This window comes from Apium graveolens, unplaced genomic scaffold (assembly GCF_009905375.1).
Source record: "Apium graveolens cultivar Ventura unplaced genomic scaffold, ASM990537v1 ctg4475, whole genome shotgun sequence".
NCBI lineage: Eukaryota > Viridiplantae > Streptophyta > Magnoliopsida > Apiales > Apiaceae > Apium > Apium graveolens.
The window spans coordinates 1-19135 of NW_027418559.1; the positions used below are offsets into that span (position 1 = coordinate 1).

The 19135-nt window shown below is 34.9% G+C and overlaps 1 non-coding gene across 1 annotated transcript; it reads right to left on the bottom strand.

The window, feature by feature from the left end:
• Positions 1 to 13802: 13802 nt before the first annotated feature.
• On the bottom strand, positions 13803 to 13909 carry LOC141701975 (small nucleolar RNA R71). Its single transcript, XR_012566959.1, has one exon. It is a non-coding gene; the product is annotated as a small nucleolar RNA R71 (small nucleolar RNA).
• Positions 13910 to 19135: the final 5226 nt, after the last annotated feature.

Here is a 19135-nt window from a genome sequence, read left to right on the forward strand (position 1 = left end):
ATGTAAGGGACCAAGATATAAGTTGTTTGGTAGGTGAAGAATTATGCACACAAAAGGATGATCAAGGTATATTGAGGTTTTCTTCTAGAATTTGGATTCCACCAGTAACGGAGCTAAAGAATGAAATTTTGCAAGAAGCGCATAGTTCAAGATATTCCATCCATCCGGGGAGTAACAAAATGTACAGGGATTTAAAGGAAAATTATTGGTGGCCAGACATGAAGAGGGAAATTGCGGAATGGGTTAGCAAATGTTATACCTATCAGAGAGTTAAAGCAGAGCATCAGAGACCAAGCGGATTGCTACAGCCATTGGAGATTCCAGAATGGAAGTGGGAACAATCGCCATGGATTTTATAGTTGGATTACCAAGGACAAGGGCTAATCATGATTCCATTTGGGTTATAGTGGATAGACTTACCAAGTCAGCTCATTTTCTGCCTATAAATAAAAGATTTTCGCTCGATAAGTTGGTCCATATGTACCTAAAGGAAATCGTAGTTCGTCATGGAGTTCCTGTGTCTATCGTATCTGATCGAGATCCAAGATTTAATTCAAGATTTTGGAAGAGTTTTCAAGAATGTTTGGGAACAAGACTGAATATGAGTACGGCCTATCACCCCCAGACGGACGGCCAAAGTGAAAGAACGATCCAGACAATCGAGGACATGTTACACGTTTGTGCTATTGATTTCAAAGGAAATTGGGACGAGCATTTACCCCTGGTAGAGTTTGCTTATAACAACAGTTATCACGCCAGTATTGGTATGCCACCCTATGAAGCCCTTTATGGACGCAAATGCAGATCTCCAGTATATTGGAATGAAGTAGGAGAATGCAAGATACTTGGACCTGAATTGGTACAGCAGACAAAGGAAGTTGTTGAAATTATCCAGAAAAGATTGATAGCCGCACAAGATTGTCAGAGGAAATACACAGACCAGTCAAGGAAAGACATGGAATTTGAAGAAGGAAGCTTGGTATTACTGAAAGTATCACCGTGGAAAGCACTAACAAGATTTGGGAAGAAAGGGAAGTTAAGTCCAAGATATGTCGGACCTTTTGAGATCCTAAAGCACGTTGGCAAAGTAGCTTACGAGTTGGCATTACCACCGCACATGGAGCACATTCACAATGTTTTTCACGTATCAATGCTTAAGAAGTACAATCCAGACTCCAGGCATGTAATAGAATATGAGCCAATAGAGCTTGAGGCGGATTTGTCATATGTAGAAAGTCCGATAGAGATTCTAGAGGAGAGGGAGAACGTATTGAGAAATAAAGTGGTAAAGTTAGTAAGAGTGTTATGGAGAAACCCAAAGGTTGAAGAGTCAACCTGGGAGTTAGAAAGTGATATGAGAGAAAAGTACCCTCATTTGTTTTCTTAGGAGATTCTGAGGACAGAATCCTTTTAAGGGGGAAAGGATATAATATCCGGGATATATCGTGTAATTAATTTGCTATTAAATAATTATTATATGGGTCCAGTATTTATTCTGTGAATTAATTGTTAAGTGTTATCTGTATTTGGATATTCAAAAATAATATTAATTGAGTATTTTAATTTTCATATGTCCAAAATAAATATAGATAATTGTCATATCTTCCTAATTATTTTTATGTTGATTTATGAATTTATAAGAATCATATGAAATTTATAAAATTTTTTTCCGGGTATTTAAAATCTATTTTATAAAAACTGGAACCAACCGACATCACCCGTTGTTACGTTTTTGGAACCCGAAACTCTTCCGAGAACTCCTTCCTAACCTAATTGTAATATTCCGAGCATATTCCATGTTTCGACTTTTTCGATCCGGCGTACGGTTTGTCCTGCACGGGTCCCGGCACAGCATTTTCGATACAATATTCGTTTCGGTAAATCAATAAAACTCGCATTTTCGATAAACGAGAGCTTTTTATTAAACTATCACAATTATCATTTCGTAGTACGTGTAACTAGGCGCTGAAACCAAGACCGCAGTATAAATTGTACTGATTTGGATAATTATCCCGAAAACTGATACCGTTTGGATCGGTTTTTATATATACACGTATCGGTTTATATCCGGAATGATCCAACGGGATACTAATTTTCCATAAATTGTACTGATTTGGATAATTTTCGTATCAAAATCATTTGCAGACATAATTATATAATTTTCAAAGAAAAACCCTAGTTTCATAAACTGTTCTAAGAATCAAACAAGTTTTTGGAGGTGTTATTGAATTCGGTTTGGAAAGCTCGAGTAACCAATCTGAAGGTCTTGAAGAGCTCTACCAGATTCTGTAATCCATACACCTGCAGAAATCAAGGTTATTTTTCTATAATTTTAATTATTTTCGAATTATTTTGATTTAAAAATATGAATTTTTGTTCGGATGATTGTTTATATGATTTGATGATTGCATGTTATAGATCTTGTTTTTCTGATGATTTTGGTATATTATATGTCTGATTTGGAGTCCAATAACATGTTCAAATTTGAGTTTGATTTTCGAATTTTAAAATTAGGGTTTATAACCTGTATGAATGTTCTTAATTGAAATTTGGGGGTTTCTTATTCTAGAATAGATTGATGTTGTGATATAGTGGGTTGTGTTCTCTGTGAAATTTACAATCCATTCGTATATGTTTCATGAATCAACGAGGTCTGTAGAGAAGGGAGTTGTGTTTTGATATTTCCGAAGTTCGCCGGAAACTGGCAAACTTCACGGCCAAATTCCGGCCAACTCAGGGATTGTTAGGTTGATTTGTTGGCATGGGTGTGTTCCTGGTGAAGTGTAGTTGTGATCTGGAGGTGGTGGTGGCCTGAGCACCCCTGGATCGTGTTCTCCGGCGAGACAGGGTGTTTTCCGGCGACACCCTGTAAAAATTGCAGTTTGGTACCTGAACTTTTGGGGACGATACAGTTAGGTCCCTGAAGTTTTCAGACTTTGCAAATTTAGGATTCCTGTTTTAGAAATGATTAAAAATCATATTTTCTATTTATTTTTATTATAAAAATTCGTTTTTAATTTCTGAAAATGTTAAAAATCATTATTTTAATTCCGAAAATTATTTTTAATTCAAAAATAAATCTGAATTAATTAGTTAATTAATTTCAGTTAATTTTTAATTGATTAATTGGTCAATTAATTCGGAAATTAATTGATTAATTGATTTAATTAAATATTAATTGATTTTAATTAATTATTTAATTAGATTTAATTATTTAAAAATAATTTAAAAATTCTGAAAAATAGTTTCGAGCTTTAAAATATTATTTTAAATTATTTCCAAGGCTCGATAATTATTATAAAATTGTTTCGAGGCCAGAATTGGTAAACCGAACCCTATTTATTAACCCGAAATTGATCCAACGACCCGTTTTAATTCCGAAAAATGTTTTAAAAATCATTTAAATACCAGAAAGCCTATTTATGACCCGAAACTTCTTTATAAATGATATGTCATTGATTATGTGACGTATTATGTGTTATATGTGATTTGTTGGTTGACTGTCGGTCTCTATATTCGATGTGTACTTGTTTATTGCATAACTTTCAATCCGTTAATCGGATTTGGGTGAAACGAAGGGTAGATAGAAGTATGTGTTGAATAGAATAGTATGAATTGATTATTGATAGATGTTTATGATATGTGAGCAGAAGAGGCAGGACGTAGGAAAGGGAAACAGGTAGTTGAGGAGTAAGGCGGTTGAGATTGGAAGCGAGTACAGTGTAGGAAGCTAACACCAGGCAAGTGTTCTGAACTTTCTCGAGATATTGTAGTACTTAGTAGTCCTGTTGATATTGCAAGTGCTTTGAAGCACTGAAACCCAAACACTGATTCCAGTTATTGCTCTTGAGCCATAAACCCTATTCTTTCTAAGCCATTGATTATTGCATACCCAAATACGAACCTCAAGTATACTATACTACTCCACAAATACCTACAAACTAAATACCGAACACTGAATGGAATTACCTACACACTCAACCCATTGTATCACTATGCTTTGAAAGGCAGAATCCTTGAAACCTTGAAACACTGATTCCTTTTCTATCCAATTCTTTCATTACCCAACAGCTAAGCTTTGAAAGTGCCATATTGATCCTCATAAACTCTGAAACCATTTCATTATGAAACATCCAATGTTGTTAATGATTCTGTTTATTGTTTATTATTGCTTATTCTGTTATTATGCTAGAATTGGATTGTTTTTTTATAAAATTGTGGACCAGATTCGTGGTCAGACCATATAATGGTCAAGTTAGGCCAAAGTGTGCCTTGGATCTAGTAGTTAGAGCAATGTTGTGTGCTTTGCTCGGGCTTAGTGCGTGACTGATCAGCAGCCTAACCTTGGTTTTTAAAATAAAAGTATAATATCCAATTCTAAATTATAATCCATTGTTCAGTTGATATCATAACCAAATTTACCTGATGATCATTATTCTCAGTTTTGTCATTGTGACTTGCTGAGCTAGTTAGCTCATTTGTGCGATGTTGTTTATATTCTTTCCAGTTAAAAAGGAACCAGTTGGTAACGAGGATCCCCAGTCCAGCGCGAGAGCTAGGGGTTCAGGTTGATCGAGTTAAGCTAGCAGGCTTCTTTTGGAATAATTTAAGTTTGTAAAAGTTTGTAATAATATTTAATATTTAGTTTGAGTTCGAATGGTTAGGATTCGAACAGTTTGTAATATAAGTAGATGTATTTGGCTTGTCTGCATACTTTAACCTGTTGCGATCCATGGTAGTTGTCAAGTAGGGTCACTGCATATTATTATTATCTTTATTATTGTTATAAGCAGATTATAATTAAGGTGTGTGTGGACCCCAAAATGGTGTTTAAAATTAAAAAAAGGAAGTTTTAATAACTAATTATTGATAGATTATTTATATCATAGATCATTTTAGATATTTTGAAATATTTGAAAATCTCTCTTGATACCCCCGAATATTTCAAATGTAAATTTAATATGCCAAAATTTTAAATCTAAAAAATCTTCAATAATCTAATTTGTATATAACGCTAACATTGAACAATATTAATAAAAGAATTTGTTTTAGAACTCCAGGATATTATAATTTGAATGTTGGGAAACGTAATTTTGAAGATTGAGATAAAATTTGGATATAATTATAAAATCAAAAAAAAATCCAATTTTTATTAATATTTAAATAGTTTTCGATGTGTTCAACTAACCAATTGATTTTGGTATTTTAAGTATGTCTAACCCTTCCGATTTCAAGTAGTTTAAAATTTATAAAAGAGATTTTAAAATTTATATAAATTATCCCCACCAAATTTTAGTTGGCTTATATAAATGTTTAAATTTAAAATTTTTAAATTAATTTTTATTTAATTATATTTTGAAAAATATAAATTAAATAATATAGATTTTAATTTGAAAAAAATAAATTGCCACAAGATTTAATCTCATAGTAGAAACAAAAATTATATTTCTTTTTTGTAAAGAATAAATATTCAATCCTATATGAAACCACACTGAGTTGCTTAGGAAATTTATATAATTTATTTAGTCTCGAATTATAAAAATTAAATATCATGATTTTACTATCATATTTTTATAATTTAATTGAGATTTTGGATGACAAATGATTTTGTTAGTTTTCTACGTGAACCTAAAAAATGTTATATCTAAAATAGAACAAAAATTTTACTACTCAATGAAAATGAACGTTGAAGTTATACATGTATATTTTGGTGAGGTGATTATTCTTTTACGTCTTAATTAATTGTTTATGAAGTTTTTATATTAAATATTTATGTTTAAATTTGCAACAATTAAAAAATTAAACTTTTTCAAAATTCAATATAATGTTAAAGATGTTAAAATGATAAGAGTAATAAAATTTTCCTTTCAAAATAAATTTTATTTTGACTTCTACCGAAAATCAGTTTAGGATATTTAATGCTTGAAATATACATGATATATTCTAGATTTTACATATTATATCTAGATTTTTTGTTATGTTTAAAATTGAAACAGAAGACTAACAAAATTTTAAATGTTTTGTTTTTGAATAGATTTCAAGATTACCTTTTATATGTTGTTGTGGATATTATTTTCTATTGAGCATTAAATTTATTAGGAAAGATTTGCTCAACAATACCAAGATATTGGGGTATATTAAAAAAAGTAATAATAATAATAATATCTCAAAAAAATCTCAAAAAAGATAATTATCTTCTTGCATATAGCACTTATACTGGCCTATATAAGGAACATGGGCTCTTCACACCCTCTACTTGCAACAATCTCCACCCCTAATACACATATTGGTTTAGTGTTCATATACAATATCATGTCTCAAAATTTTCACTCCTCTGATTCCTCCTCTTCTTTGATTTTCTCAGGTGCACCAGTAACTAAGAGAGCAAGACTGTCACTTGCCCGGAGTAACCAAAACTCAACAGCCATGGCCGTGGGAGGGCACCAGAATGCTCATAGGGGAGTGCGGGCTTTGGATCAAAGGCCTGCTGGAGCTTCATTTTCCTATCAGCCAAACCCAACCACCAATGCTTATCATCCCCCGGTAAATTCTTTCTTTCAATCAGCTCCAAGTATTGGAGGAAGTGGAATGGCCAACTGTGTTATTCCTCTGGCCAATTCTGCTCCTCCTGTGACAGCCACTAGTATTGGAGACATCTTGGGTACTGCTTCTCCTGCACCCAAAACAGCTCCCAGTATTGGAGCAAGCGGAATCGCTAATTCTGTGCCTCCAGTGGTCACTTATATTCCTTCAGGACCAGACACCAAGGCAACTACTTTTCGTGATTTCTTTGCTGCTTCTTCTTCAGCTCCAAGTAATGGAGCAAGTGGAATGACCAATGTTATTAATCTGGAGGATGACGAGGAAGAGGAAGAAGATCTTGATTTAGAACTTAAACTCTAGATGGGGGTGTTTGGTTTTCCAAATGTCATGTGCAACATTTTCATAATGTTTTGGATATGATTTTTTTTTTTTTTGTCAGGATTTTGGAAATGAAATTTGTTTCTTTTTTATATGGAATTTGAATGAAAGTTATTTTCTTTACTCCTTTTTAAAAGAATCTTATTGTTTGATTTCATAATGCTACTAATAGTTAATTATTGATTATCCTTTTTATGTAACTAAACTTAAATTTAAATCTATAAATTCACCAGGAAAGTTCATCACTTTATTGGTTAGAAAATGGGAGAGAAAATGGGACTGTTGAATGGCTCCCTTAGCCTCCTAAAATGTCAAGTCTATATATTATACTTATTCACTGAGAAAAATTAAAAATTAATTTACAGTTTTAATACAATATTATATATCAAAAATAAGATCTTTTAAAATAAATATAAATTACAAGAGGTCAGAATTTACAAGATGAGTGACTATAGATAAATATAAAATACTTAATAACTAATTAAAGGTTAACATATGTTTTCTTTTCTTTCTAAACTTTTCATTTACTTTTCTTTTATTTATGAATAATTTTAAAGTATCAAACTGTTACCGAAAATTGATCTCAATGTCATGATCTAATGATCTAATTGATTATAATTCTATTAAGAATATTCACATAAATTTCACCAATTAATATACCAAATCAGCAATGTCACATATTTGACATGAAATTTTAGTAACCAAGTTCATATCTAGCATTACTCTTTTTTATATAAACTTTTCATTTACTTTAAACTCTAAAATAATCAACAATACTCTTGGATAATAAATCCTGTTGTTCACTTCTCCTATTCTTGTATCTGATTATAAATTAAAAGTTATATTTAAAACAAAAAAAACACATGTACTTAAAAGATTTTTGGATATATTTTTTTAACAAAATAATATGTGTTATTTTGGTTGGAATATGTGTTATAATACTCACAAAAATAACACTAATTAAAACATTTATCACCTTATTTGTCAAGTTATTTTGTATCCAATTTTATATATGTAAAGCATACTATACTTTTCCAAATTGTTAATTTTTAAAAGGAAATTTTGTTAATTTCAATAGAGAGTAGGTACTAATTTTGATGCATAAACATCTTAAAGAAACATAATGTGTTCTGATAAATAAAGATTTATGAATATAATTTAAAATAATTTTTTAATTAGGCCATGGTTATAAAATAATTGACATAAATATAACTAAATTGATGATAGACAAGAGTCTGGAAAAAGAAAAGTATAGCAAGATGATTTTGTAAACATCTTACTTTTAATTTCACAAGCCTTGTAAATGGTCTAATGTGGGATCTTTAATGTGGGATCAAATTCAGGAGTGTACTATCTTTTGTTATGAAATTTAGTTCAGGGGTCTTTTGTGTTGTACATACGATAAGGACTTATAAAAACAAAACAGTTATGTATTTATTTTATTTGGCTGCATCAACCTAATTGTTGTGGTTATTTCTTGAGGATTATATAACATTATTTTGTTTTGCTGCATAATTCTAATTGTTATGATTGTTTTTGAAGTTTGTATCCCACTATGTACCTTTAAAGTCATCATCTTCTTTTCTGATATAAGTTGCTTATCTAAAAACATTTCATTGTGCTATAAATAATTTTTATGAACATACTTAAAAAAATTTTATATTACTTAATTTGTTTAATAACTTCACAAGAATGGTGAAGTAAAACCCCAATCAACTTAAAATTACCAAATTTTTAATCTACTAATTACTTATAAGATAAAATAATTTCATGAATTTAAACCCTAGTTAGTTATAAGATAAAACCCTAAACATAAATTTCCATATTTTATACCCTAGCTATAAAACTAGAATATATATTGTCAGGGGTGCTAGTTAGTAACTTGTCAGCATTATTATATTTTATACTCTAGTTATTAAATAGTAAACGTGCTAGTTAGTAATTTGTCAGCATTAGTATATTTCATACCCTAGTTATTAAATATTAAAACCCTAAGATACATCGGCTAATATATTTAATAATCTTTCCTTATAGTATATCAAGTAAGATTAGCGCCCCCTAAGTACAATCAGATTGTTAATTGTATCCTAATAATAAAGTTATTTCAATTATAACCTATTAATATTGACTCTATCTTATAATTATTGATTAACAAAAGCCTAAAATTAATTTAGTGTTAACCAAATTTATGTTTAAATTTGGTTGTTGAAAAATATAGTAATTATTCAAATAACAATAGAATGTACTGTTCATATTTAATTTATAGATAAAATTAAAGATATCATGATATTTAGAATGCTAGCAAGTGTTCAAACTTGACAATTATTAATAAAATTATTTAAGCCTTTATTAATAATATACTACATTATAAATGTATTAATAACTATACACCATTCTCAAATAATGTATATTCATAGTATTAACCTTCACAATATTCATGGATGATCCACGCTATTAATTTTTTTGATATAATAGCTACTAATTTTATTATAATTTTGATTTGATTGAGTAATAAATTATAATATTTTATTTTACTTTTCAATATTATTGCTAGCTCAATACTAATTTCATACTTTTCAATATAGTTCAATATTAATTTTAATAATTTAATTCATCATTAATGTATTTTTATGATTATTTTTCTTTTGTCAACAAGAAATAACAAATTATTTAGTTGGATTCATCAAAAAAATTCAATAAAAATAAAAATGTCAATAAGATATTCCAAAAAATATATTTTGTCAAAAGATATTTTCTAGCTATATGTTGTATATACACACTTATTTCCTTTTAATCTTAATTTTGTTGAAAATTTATATATTTTTTATTTGAAATTAAAATTTGTATTAATAATTAAAATAAAATAATAAACTAATAAAGGAATACGCGATTAAAAAGTTTTTATAGAATAATTTATGGAAAAAATTGGTTGTTACCTCATTTCACTTAGACCGTTGAGATATTATACAATATTGGAAAAAAATATAAAATATAATTTATTGTATTTATTAACTATCAGTTTAAAATCAAAGTATAAAAAGTTACACAAAAAATTCTAGAATATGAATAACCCTAATTGCTTAATAAATAGAATATTATTAGACATGATTTGGTCCAAAGGCTAAACCCGGTTATTAAGGCATGTAATTTATATAGCATTAATTGGGTTTTAAGGGCCCATAGACCGAAGATGTATTATTAAATTCGTAGATTCTAAATCAACCTAGATTGTAGCTGAGAAAGCAAGTTCAAATAAGAGTCAAACTCTAAAAAGAATAGTACTCAAGACACACAGTTCGATAAGGAAGCAAATCCCTACTTTCTAGGACTCCAAAGCCCATTATAAGTCTGAGACTTACCCACCAAGTCTCCTAAATATAATCTAAATCAAGGATTCCCATACCTATATAAAAGGCTTCACACAGTTCATGAGAAAACGCTTTTGACTTGATCTTTGACATATAGCAAGGTACGTAGGCATCTTGTGAAGACATATTGAGCCACGAAACACGAGAGCAGTCAAATAGAGTCTTGAGCTCACGAACCCTAGCATTAAAACACACTAATTTTTAATCCATAACATTTGGCGTCGTTTGTGGGAAGAAGACATCAACCATGATAACCACACGAATCAGAAACAATGGTCCTGAAGGAACATCGGCTGACACTACCTAAACAATCTCATTTGCCGTTGAGATTCCCCCTCACTCAACATACTCTTAAGGGACAACAAATCTTTAATTTCCCAATCCGGATCTCAGTCACCCCTAATTTTAGTGGCGAACCCTCAAAACTCGAATCAGAACGCTCCCTTAGGGACACAATCTACGGGTTTAGAGATGCCGACCATAGTACAACACATGCCTATAAACTCTACATATGGGATGCCATTGTACTCTGAGGCTGGAGGAAGTAGGCCATCCTCACCGCCTCAACCACAACCGCGGAACGACCCTAACTATATTAGAGGTCTGCGACCAACCAATAACCAACGAGATATATCTGGACCCTATACAACTGAGGAGAGTGGAGAGTCAACCGATTAGAATACCCATTACAGGATGAGACGTAGGAATAAAGAGCCTGTTGGAGGCATGCGCCTCGAGCACGTTGGAGGCAGGCATCCCGAATATCACGAAATTCATGGAATGCCATCCCAGACTTTTAAAGAAAGGATATGTGCTAATGAAGTAGAAATCCTAAGGCTTAAGAGAGATATGGAAAATAGTCAGGCTAGACAGCCATCAAGAGCCAACCGAGTTAGAGGAACTAGAGGAATTGCTCAAGTCATCGACTTGGAGGAGACTCCCATGGAGAAATTGATGGATGTTTCTCGGGGAAATCCGTTTGAATTCCTCCCCCTTGGAGACCCAGATGATCCAACCCCTCATTTCACGAAAGAGATCATGAATACCCATATCATAAAAAAGTTCAAGATGCCCACTATAAAAGCCTATGATGAGATTGAGGATCCGATAAATCATGTTAGGACTTTCTCTAATATACCGTTGTTGCATCCTGTGAATGATGTAATCAAATTTAGAGCTTTTCCTCAAATTTTATCAAGCAAGGCCCAAAGGTGGTACAGCCGCTTGCCCCCAAATTCGATTAAATTATTTAGAGATTTAAGTCAAGCTTTCATCAAATAGTTCATTAGCAGGAAGGTGCGCGAAAACATCTTAGCTTCCCTCATAATTATAGCAAGGAGCAAAGGGATCTCTTACGGACTACTTCAATTATTTCACAAAGGAGACCTTGAAATCCCCGATCTTGATGGTAAGGTAGTTATGATAGCATTATAGCAAGGAACCAAGGATGAGTTCTTCAAAATTTCTTTGGCCAAGAGGCCAAAAAAATTATGTTACAGCTCCAAAGTAGAGCAGAAAAGTATATCCAAGTTGAAGAAAGCATGAAGAAGACATTGGTCAGCAACGAGCACGCTGGTGGCAAGAAGCGGAAGATACAGGAATACAATGCAAAGGACAAGTATTCTCGGGTTAGCAAAGAGGCTAATTCATAACCAAAGAAAGGGAGTCCGGACAAAAGTTCATTGAGTATGCTAGAGTGATTGCTCCCAGGAGTCAAATCTTGATGAAAATTGAGAGAGACGGAGATGTCCGCTGGCCAAAGCCTCTGAAAGTTAATCCTGCCAAGCTGGATAATAGCAAGTATTATCGATTTCACAAGGAAACTAGCTATGACACCGATGAGTGTCAGCAGCTAAAAGACGAGATTGAGTTCCTCATTCAAAAAGAAAACTGAATAAGTACACTGGAAATGGTGAGAGGGGGGAAAGGAATAATAATGGAAGAAGAAACTTTGATGACCGTAAGAGGGATCAAGACGATCAGGGGCGAAACCCCCAACGAGGACCAGTGATAAATACGATCTTTGGAGGGTCAACCGCGACCGGCTCTTCTAAGAACTCACGAAAGGTTTAAGCTCGAGAGGTCATGCACTTAGTTGGAGAAGCCCCAAAAAGGGCCAAGACTAGAGTAACAATAACGTTCAATGACTTTGATTTGGAAGGGGTCAAATTTCCTCATGATGATCCTATAGTCATAACACCTATTATAGGGAACAACCCGGTAAAGAGAGTTCTTATAGAAAATGGAGCGTCACTAGATATTTTACTTTATGAAACCTTTATAAGGATGTGAAACAACGATTCTCAGTTAACCCCCACTGATATACCGATATATGGCTTCGTTAGAGTCGAATGTCCCATTGAAGGGATAATTAAGCTACCTTTGATAATGGGCCAGGAGCCAAGGAAAGCTATGCAGATGTTGAATTTTGTAATCGTTAAGGTTGGATCGACATATAATACAATCATGGAAAGGATGGGTATACATGTCTTCAAGAAAGTCTTATCTTCCATTTAGTGATCAAATTTCCAATAAAGAATAGGATAGGAGAAGAAAAAAGAGATCAGAAGATGGCAAGAAGTTGTTATGCAGTCTCGTTGAGGGCTGATGGAGCCAGGAGCAGGTTCTGCCCATTGAAGATATGGATATCCGTGAGAATGATGAAAAACTAGGAAAAAGGGCAGAAGATTTGATCCTGGTTCCTCTGATCCCAAAAGATTCTGAAAAGGTAAATTTTATTGGAGCGTCACTGAAGGAACCGCTTAAAAGGGAAGCTAATAAGGTTCTTGCAAGAAAATAATGATGTGTTTGCATGGTCAGCTGTTGAGTGGCATTAATGACATTTATAACGGTTCGTAACCCTTTGGATTGGTGTTTTATAATCGAGTTGTTAGTGTTTTAATGTTTTTTTGTAGTGTTTTTTCATTTCAGGCATTTACCGGGTAACCAGGTGAATTAGTATGGTTTTAGTGCTAATTTGGTTTTAGGAGGATGTCTAGAATAAAAGCTCGTTAAAGACCAACTCAAATCAGCAAGAAAAGAAGAAGTCAATAATTTTTTCCAGACAGACGGCACGCCCACGCTGTGATAGCGCGCGGCCATGCCAGGAAGGCTCTTATTACAATGGGAGAACCAGATGCGAACCCAAAGGCTTTGATGGACTATTCTCAACCGAAGATCAATGATATTCAGTCTAGCATTGTTCGATCAGCCATCTCGGCTAATACCTTTGAGATCAAGCCGAGCACGATTTAGATGATACAGAACTCAGTTCATTTTGGGGGTTCTCCGATAAAAAGACCCCAACATGCACATAAGAGATTTCATCGAGATCTGTGACACTTTCAAGTTTAATGGAGTTTTTGAAGATGCTAGTAGGTTAAGGCTTTTTCCATTCTCCCTGCGCGATAAAGCTAAGTGCTGGTTACATCCTTACTACTAGGGTCTATCACCAAATGGGAGGATCTTGCTCAAAATTTCTTAATTAAATTCTTTCATATGGTGAAGACTACTATAATCAGAAACACACTTACTCAATTTGCTCAGCAATCTGGAGAATCTTTATGTGAGGCTTGGAATAGATAAAAGGAGATGTTTAGGAAATGTCCTCATCCTGGGATGCCTGACTGGATGATCATTAACTGTTTTTATAATGGTTTGGGTGCTACTTCTAGACCCATGCTTGAGCAGCATCAGGAAGAGCCTTGTGGTCTAAAATCTACGATGTAGCTTATGAATTGATTGAACTGATGGCTGCGTAATGAATCCAGAATCCTACCAGAGACTAACTTAGGACATGGTAGCAGGAATATGGAGTTGGATGCAGCAACTGCTATAGCTGCTCAAACTTAAGGCTTGACGATTAAGGTGGATTCTCAATTTAATTATGGAGGTTAATCAGGTTACTAGTGTCTGTGAGCTTTGTGTTGGTACCCATGAGACTGATCTGTGTGCCAGTTCTAGCGATGTCAGCTCAGTTCATGAGCAACTTTCAGAGGTCGCAACAACCTGTACCAGCCACCTATCATCCTAACAACCGCAATTATCCTAACTTTAGCTGGAGCAACACTGAGAATGCGGTTCAACGGCTTACAGCAATATCCAGCAAGCAATATAACCCTCCTGGTTTTCAGCAACCGCAATATGCACCAAGGTAACAACTCTAGCTGCAACGTCTAATGAAAAATCTAAATTGGAGGAGTTGAGGCTCATGTGCAAGAGCCAAGTGGTTTCTATCAGACCTTGGAAAATCAAATCGAACAAATTGCCAATGCCTTGTTAAATCGTCAACCTGGTACACTCTCTAGTTACAATGAAGTTACAGGAAAGAGGAAGCTAAGTACAGGTTAGGCAATTACATTAAGGTCTGGGAAGGTTGTAAATCCCGAACAATCTCAAGTTTCGGATGAAGAAACTATGGCTGAGGAAGAAGTGCAGAAGGAGGCTGAAGTGGGACAAAGGAAGACTACTGTTGAACACACTCCTCCTGAGAGTAATAAGGTTAGAAACAGATCTATCCTCCACCTCTCTTTCCTAAGCGGCTGTAGAAGAAAAAGCTGGATAAGTAATTAAAGAAGTTTCTGGAGGTGTTCAAGAAACTTCACATCAACATAACTTTCGCTGAAGCTCTTGAACAAATACCTTGTTATGCGAAGTTTATGAAAAGGTATTCTCTCTCGGAAAGTGAAGCTTGATGACTTAGAGACTGTTGCTCTCAAGGAGGAATGCAGTGTTGTGCTGCAACAGAAGTTGCCTCTGAAGCTTAAAGATCCTGGAAGCTTCACTATTCTTTGCACCATTGGAAAAGTGTCAATTGACAAATGCTTATGTGACTTGGGAGCTAGCATCAATCTGATGCTTTTGTCAATCTTCAAGAAGTTGGACTTACCTGATCCAAAGCCTACTTATATAACTCTGCAGCTGGCTGATCGTTCTATTACATACCCACGTGTCATTGTGGAGGATGTTTTGGTCAAGGTTCACAAACTCATCTTTCCTGCTGATTTTGTAATTCTTGATTTCGAGGAGGATAAGAAGATTCCCATAATCTTGGAAAGACCATTCTTGGCTACTGGCCAAACCTTGATAGATGTGTAGAAGGGTGAGCTCACCATGAGAGTTCTGGATCAGGATGTAACTTTTAATGTGTTCATTTCCATGAAGTTCCCTACGGAAAATGAAGAGTGCTTAAAGGTGGAGTTGTTCGAATCTGTGATTACTTCAGAACTTGATCAATTGCTAAGGTCTGATACCTTAGAAAAGACCTTGTTAGGAATTCCGAAAGCGAAGATGATGAAGGTGATGAGCAATTGCAATATCTAAATGCTTATCCCTGGAAGAGGAAGATGGATATGCCTTTTGAATCTCTTAGAATGGAGGAGCTGAACAAATCTCCAAAGCGCCTCAAGCCATCTATTGAGGAAGCTCCTACACTTGAGCTTAAACCATTACCTGAACACTTACGGTATGCTTTTTAGGTGATGCATCTACTTTGCATGTTATTATTGCATCTGACCTTTCAGGTAGTGATGAGGAAAAGCTCTTAAGGATTCTGATAGAATTCAAATTGGCAATTGGATGGACGATAGCAAATATCAAGGGAATCAGCCCTTCTTACTGTATGCGCATAAGGATGATGTAGTGGTCTACACTGGTTTATCACTAAAATTCTGCAAGAGGAAGGTAGCAAGCCCACTGTTGAGCAACAAAGAAGGCTAAATCTGATCATGAAAGAAGTTTGAAGAAAGAAATTCTCAAGTGGCTAGATGCAGGGATTATCTATCCCATTTCTGACAGTTCTTGGGTGAGTCCAGTTCAGTGTGTGCCGAAGAAAGGAGGTATTACCATTGTTACTAATGAAAAGAATGACCTCATTCCTACTTGAACAGTCACGGGGTGGAGAGTTTACATGCATTACAGGAAGCTGAACAAAGCCACGAGAAAAGATCACATCCCTCTACCTTTTATTGATCAGATGCTTGACAGATTGGATGGGCATGAGTACTACTGTCTTCTGGATGGCTATTCGGGCTATAATCAGATTTGTATTACTTTGGAAGATCAGAAAAATACTACTTTCATGTGTCCATTTGACACTTTTGCCTTTGGAAGATTTTCCTTTGGTTTATGTGGGGCACCTGCCACATTTCAGAGATGTATGATGGTTATCTTCTCTGACATGATTGGTCAGAATATGGAAGTGTTTATGGATGACTTCTCTGCATTTGGTGACTCATTTGATGAGTGCTTGCAGAATCTTTGTGACATTCTTAAAAGGTGTGTTGAGACCAATTTGGTTCTCAACTGGGAGAAATGTCACTTTATGGTGCGATAGGGCATTATTCCTGGTCACAAGGTCTCTAGTAAGGGTCTTGAGGTGGACAAAGCAAAGATGGGGGTCATTGAAAATCTTTCTCCACCAGTTTCTGTTAAGGGAGTTCACAGCTTTCTTGGTCATGCAGGCTTCTATAGGCGGTTCATTAAGGACTTCTCAAAAATTTCTAAACCTTTGTGCAATCTTCTGGAAAAGGATGTCACAATCAAGTTTGATGATGAAAGCCTAGCTGCTTTTAAGTTCTTGAAGAAGAGTTTAATTACAACACCTGTCATAAGTGCACCTGATTGGAATGAACCTTTTAAGATGATGTGCGATGCAAGTGGCTATACAGTTGGAGCAGTTCTCGGGCAGAGAAAGAACAAAATATTTCATGTGGTCTACTACCCTAGTAAGACCCTAAATGGTGCTCAACTGAATTATACTACTACTGAGAAAGAACTTCTGGCTATTGTCTATGGTTTTGAGAAGTTTCTATCTTATTTGCTTGGGACGTAGGTGACATTTTTCACTGATCACGCTGCAATTCGATATATCATCTCGAATAAAGATTCGAAGCCTATATTAATTAGATGGGTTCTTTTTCTTCAGGAATTTAAATTGGAGATCAAGGACAAAAAAGGTACCGTGAATCAAGTCGCTGATCATCTCTCTCGTTTGAAAGATTCAACTGCAACTTCACTAGATAAGACATTGATTAATGAGTCATTTCCCGATGAGCAATTATTTGGAGTGCAAGAGGAAGAGTCGTGGTTTGCAAACATTGTGAACTACCTTGTGAGTAATATCATGCCTCCAGATTTGTCTTATGCTCAAAGGAAGAAGTTTCTTCATGAAGTGAAGTGGTACATGTGGGATGAACCATATCTGTTTAGGCAAGGAGCTGTCCAAATCATCAGGAGATGTATTTCGTACGGCGAAACGGGGGGATCTTGCGAGACTGTCATTCAACTGTCTATGGAGGCCACTATGGTGGAGAGAAGACAATAGCTCATGTCCTTCAAGCGGGATTCTTCTGGCCTACATTGTTTAAGGATGCGCATCACTTTGTTTTTAAGTGTGATCGATGCCAGAGTGTGGGTAAAATGTCCAAAAGGGATGAGATGCCTCTTAATGTGCTTCTCGAGTTTGAAGTCTTCAATGTGTGGGGAATCGACGCCATGGGGTCATTTGTCTCATTTTACAATAATCAGTATATCTTGTTGGCGGTTGATTAAGTGTCAAAAGGGGTTGAAGTCAAGGCTTTGCCAACAAATGATGTGAAGGTAGTGCTTAATTTTCTTCATAAGCAGATATTCACAAGATTTGGGACTCCAAGAGTCATAATCAGTGATGAGGGATCACATTTTTGCAATCGCAAATTCACTGCCATGATGTAAAGGTATAATGTGAATCATCACATCGCTACAGCCTACCATCCTCAGACTAATGGTCAAGAAGAGGTGTCTAACAGAGAGATCAAGCGTATCTTGGAGAAAGTTGTGTTTCCATCAAGGAAGGATTGGTCTTTGAAGCTTAATGAAGCTGTTTGGGCGTATAGAACAGCATACAAGACTCCATCGGGAATGTTGCCATTTCAGTTGGTTTATGGTAAAGGGTATCATTTGCCTGTGGAGCTCGAGCATAAAGCGTATTGGGCTTTGAAGAAGTTGAACCTTGATTGGATGTAGCTAGTAAGAAGAGAATGCTTCAATTGAAAAAACTCGATGAATTTCGGCTTCAAGCTTATGAAAACAACAAAATGTACAAGGAGAAAGTCAAGAGGTGGCACGATAGGGGTCTAATACTCAAGTCATTTGTGCCGGGAAAACAAATTCTGTTATTAAACTCTTGTCTCCGTCTTTTTCCTGGAAAATTGAAGTCGAGATTGACCGGGCCTTTCATAATCAAAACTGTGTTTCCGCATGGAGTTGTGGAGATTTTTGAGAATGATCCAGGCCAAGCATTCAAGGTAATGGTCAGAGGTTGAAGCATTACTATGGGGATACGGCAAACCGCGAGGTGGTTAGTGCCGTTTTATTGACTACTTGATCTTGAGATACTAAGTCGAGCTAACGACGTAAACCAAACGCTTCTTGGGAGGCAACCCAAGTATGTTATACAATAGTAGATAGTGGAAGTAGAAAGAAAAGAGAAAAACACAGAAAAAATAAAAAAACAAAAAAAAATTAGTGCCAACTACAGTAGCACGGCACGCCCGCGCTAAAATTCTAGAAACTGAGTGCGCCCGCGCTGATATAGCGCGCGGCCGCACCGGGTCCTGAGTTTAAGAAAAAAAACAGAATAAAGAGAAAATTCGGTGATTTTAATACAAAATCAATTCCCACCAAATTTTACTCTTCCACATCCCAAATTTCCCTCTCCAAATCAAACCCATTATTCCCATTATTTCCATAATCAATTCCCACTCCTTTTCCATAACTAATTCCCTCCCAATCTCCTATATATACATACACCGATACACAAACTTCTCCATCACTTCTCAAAACTCTCAAACACACAATCGCTCTTA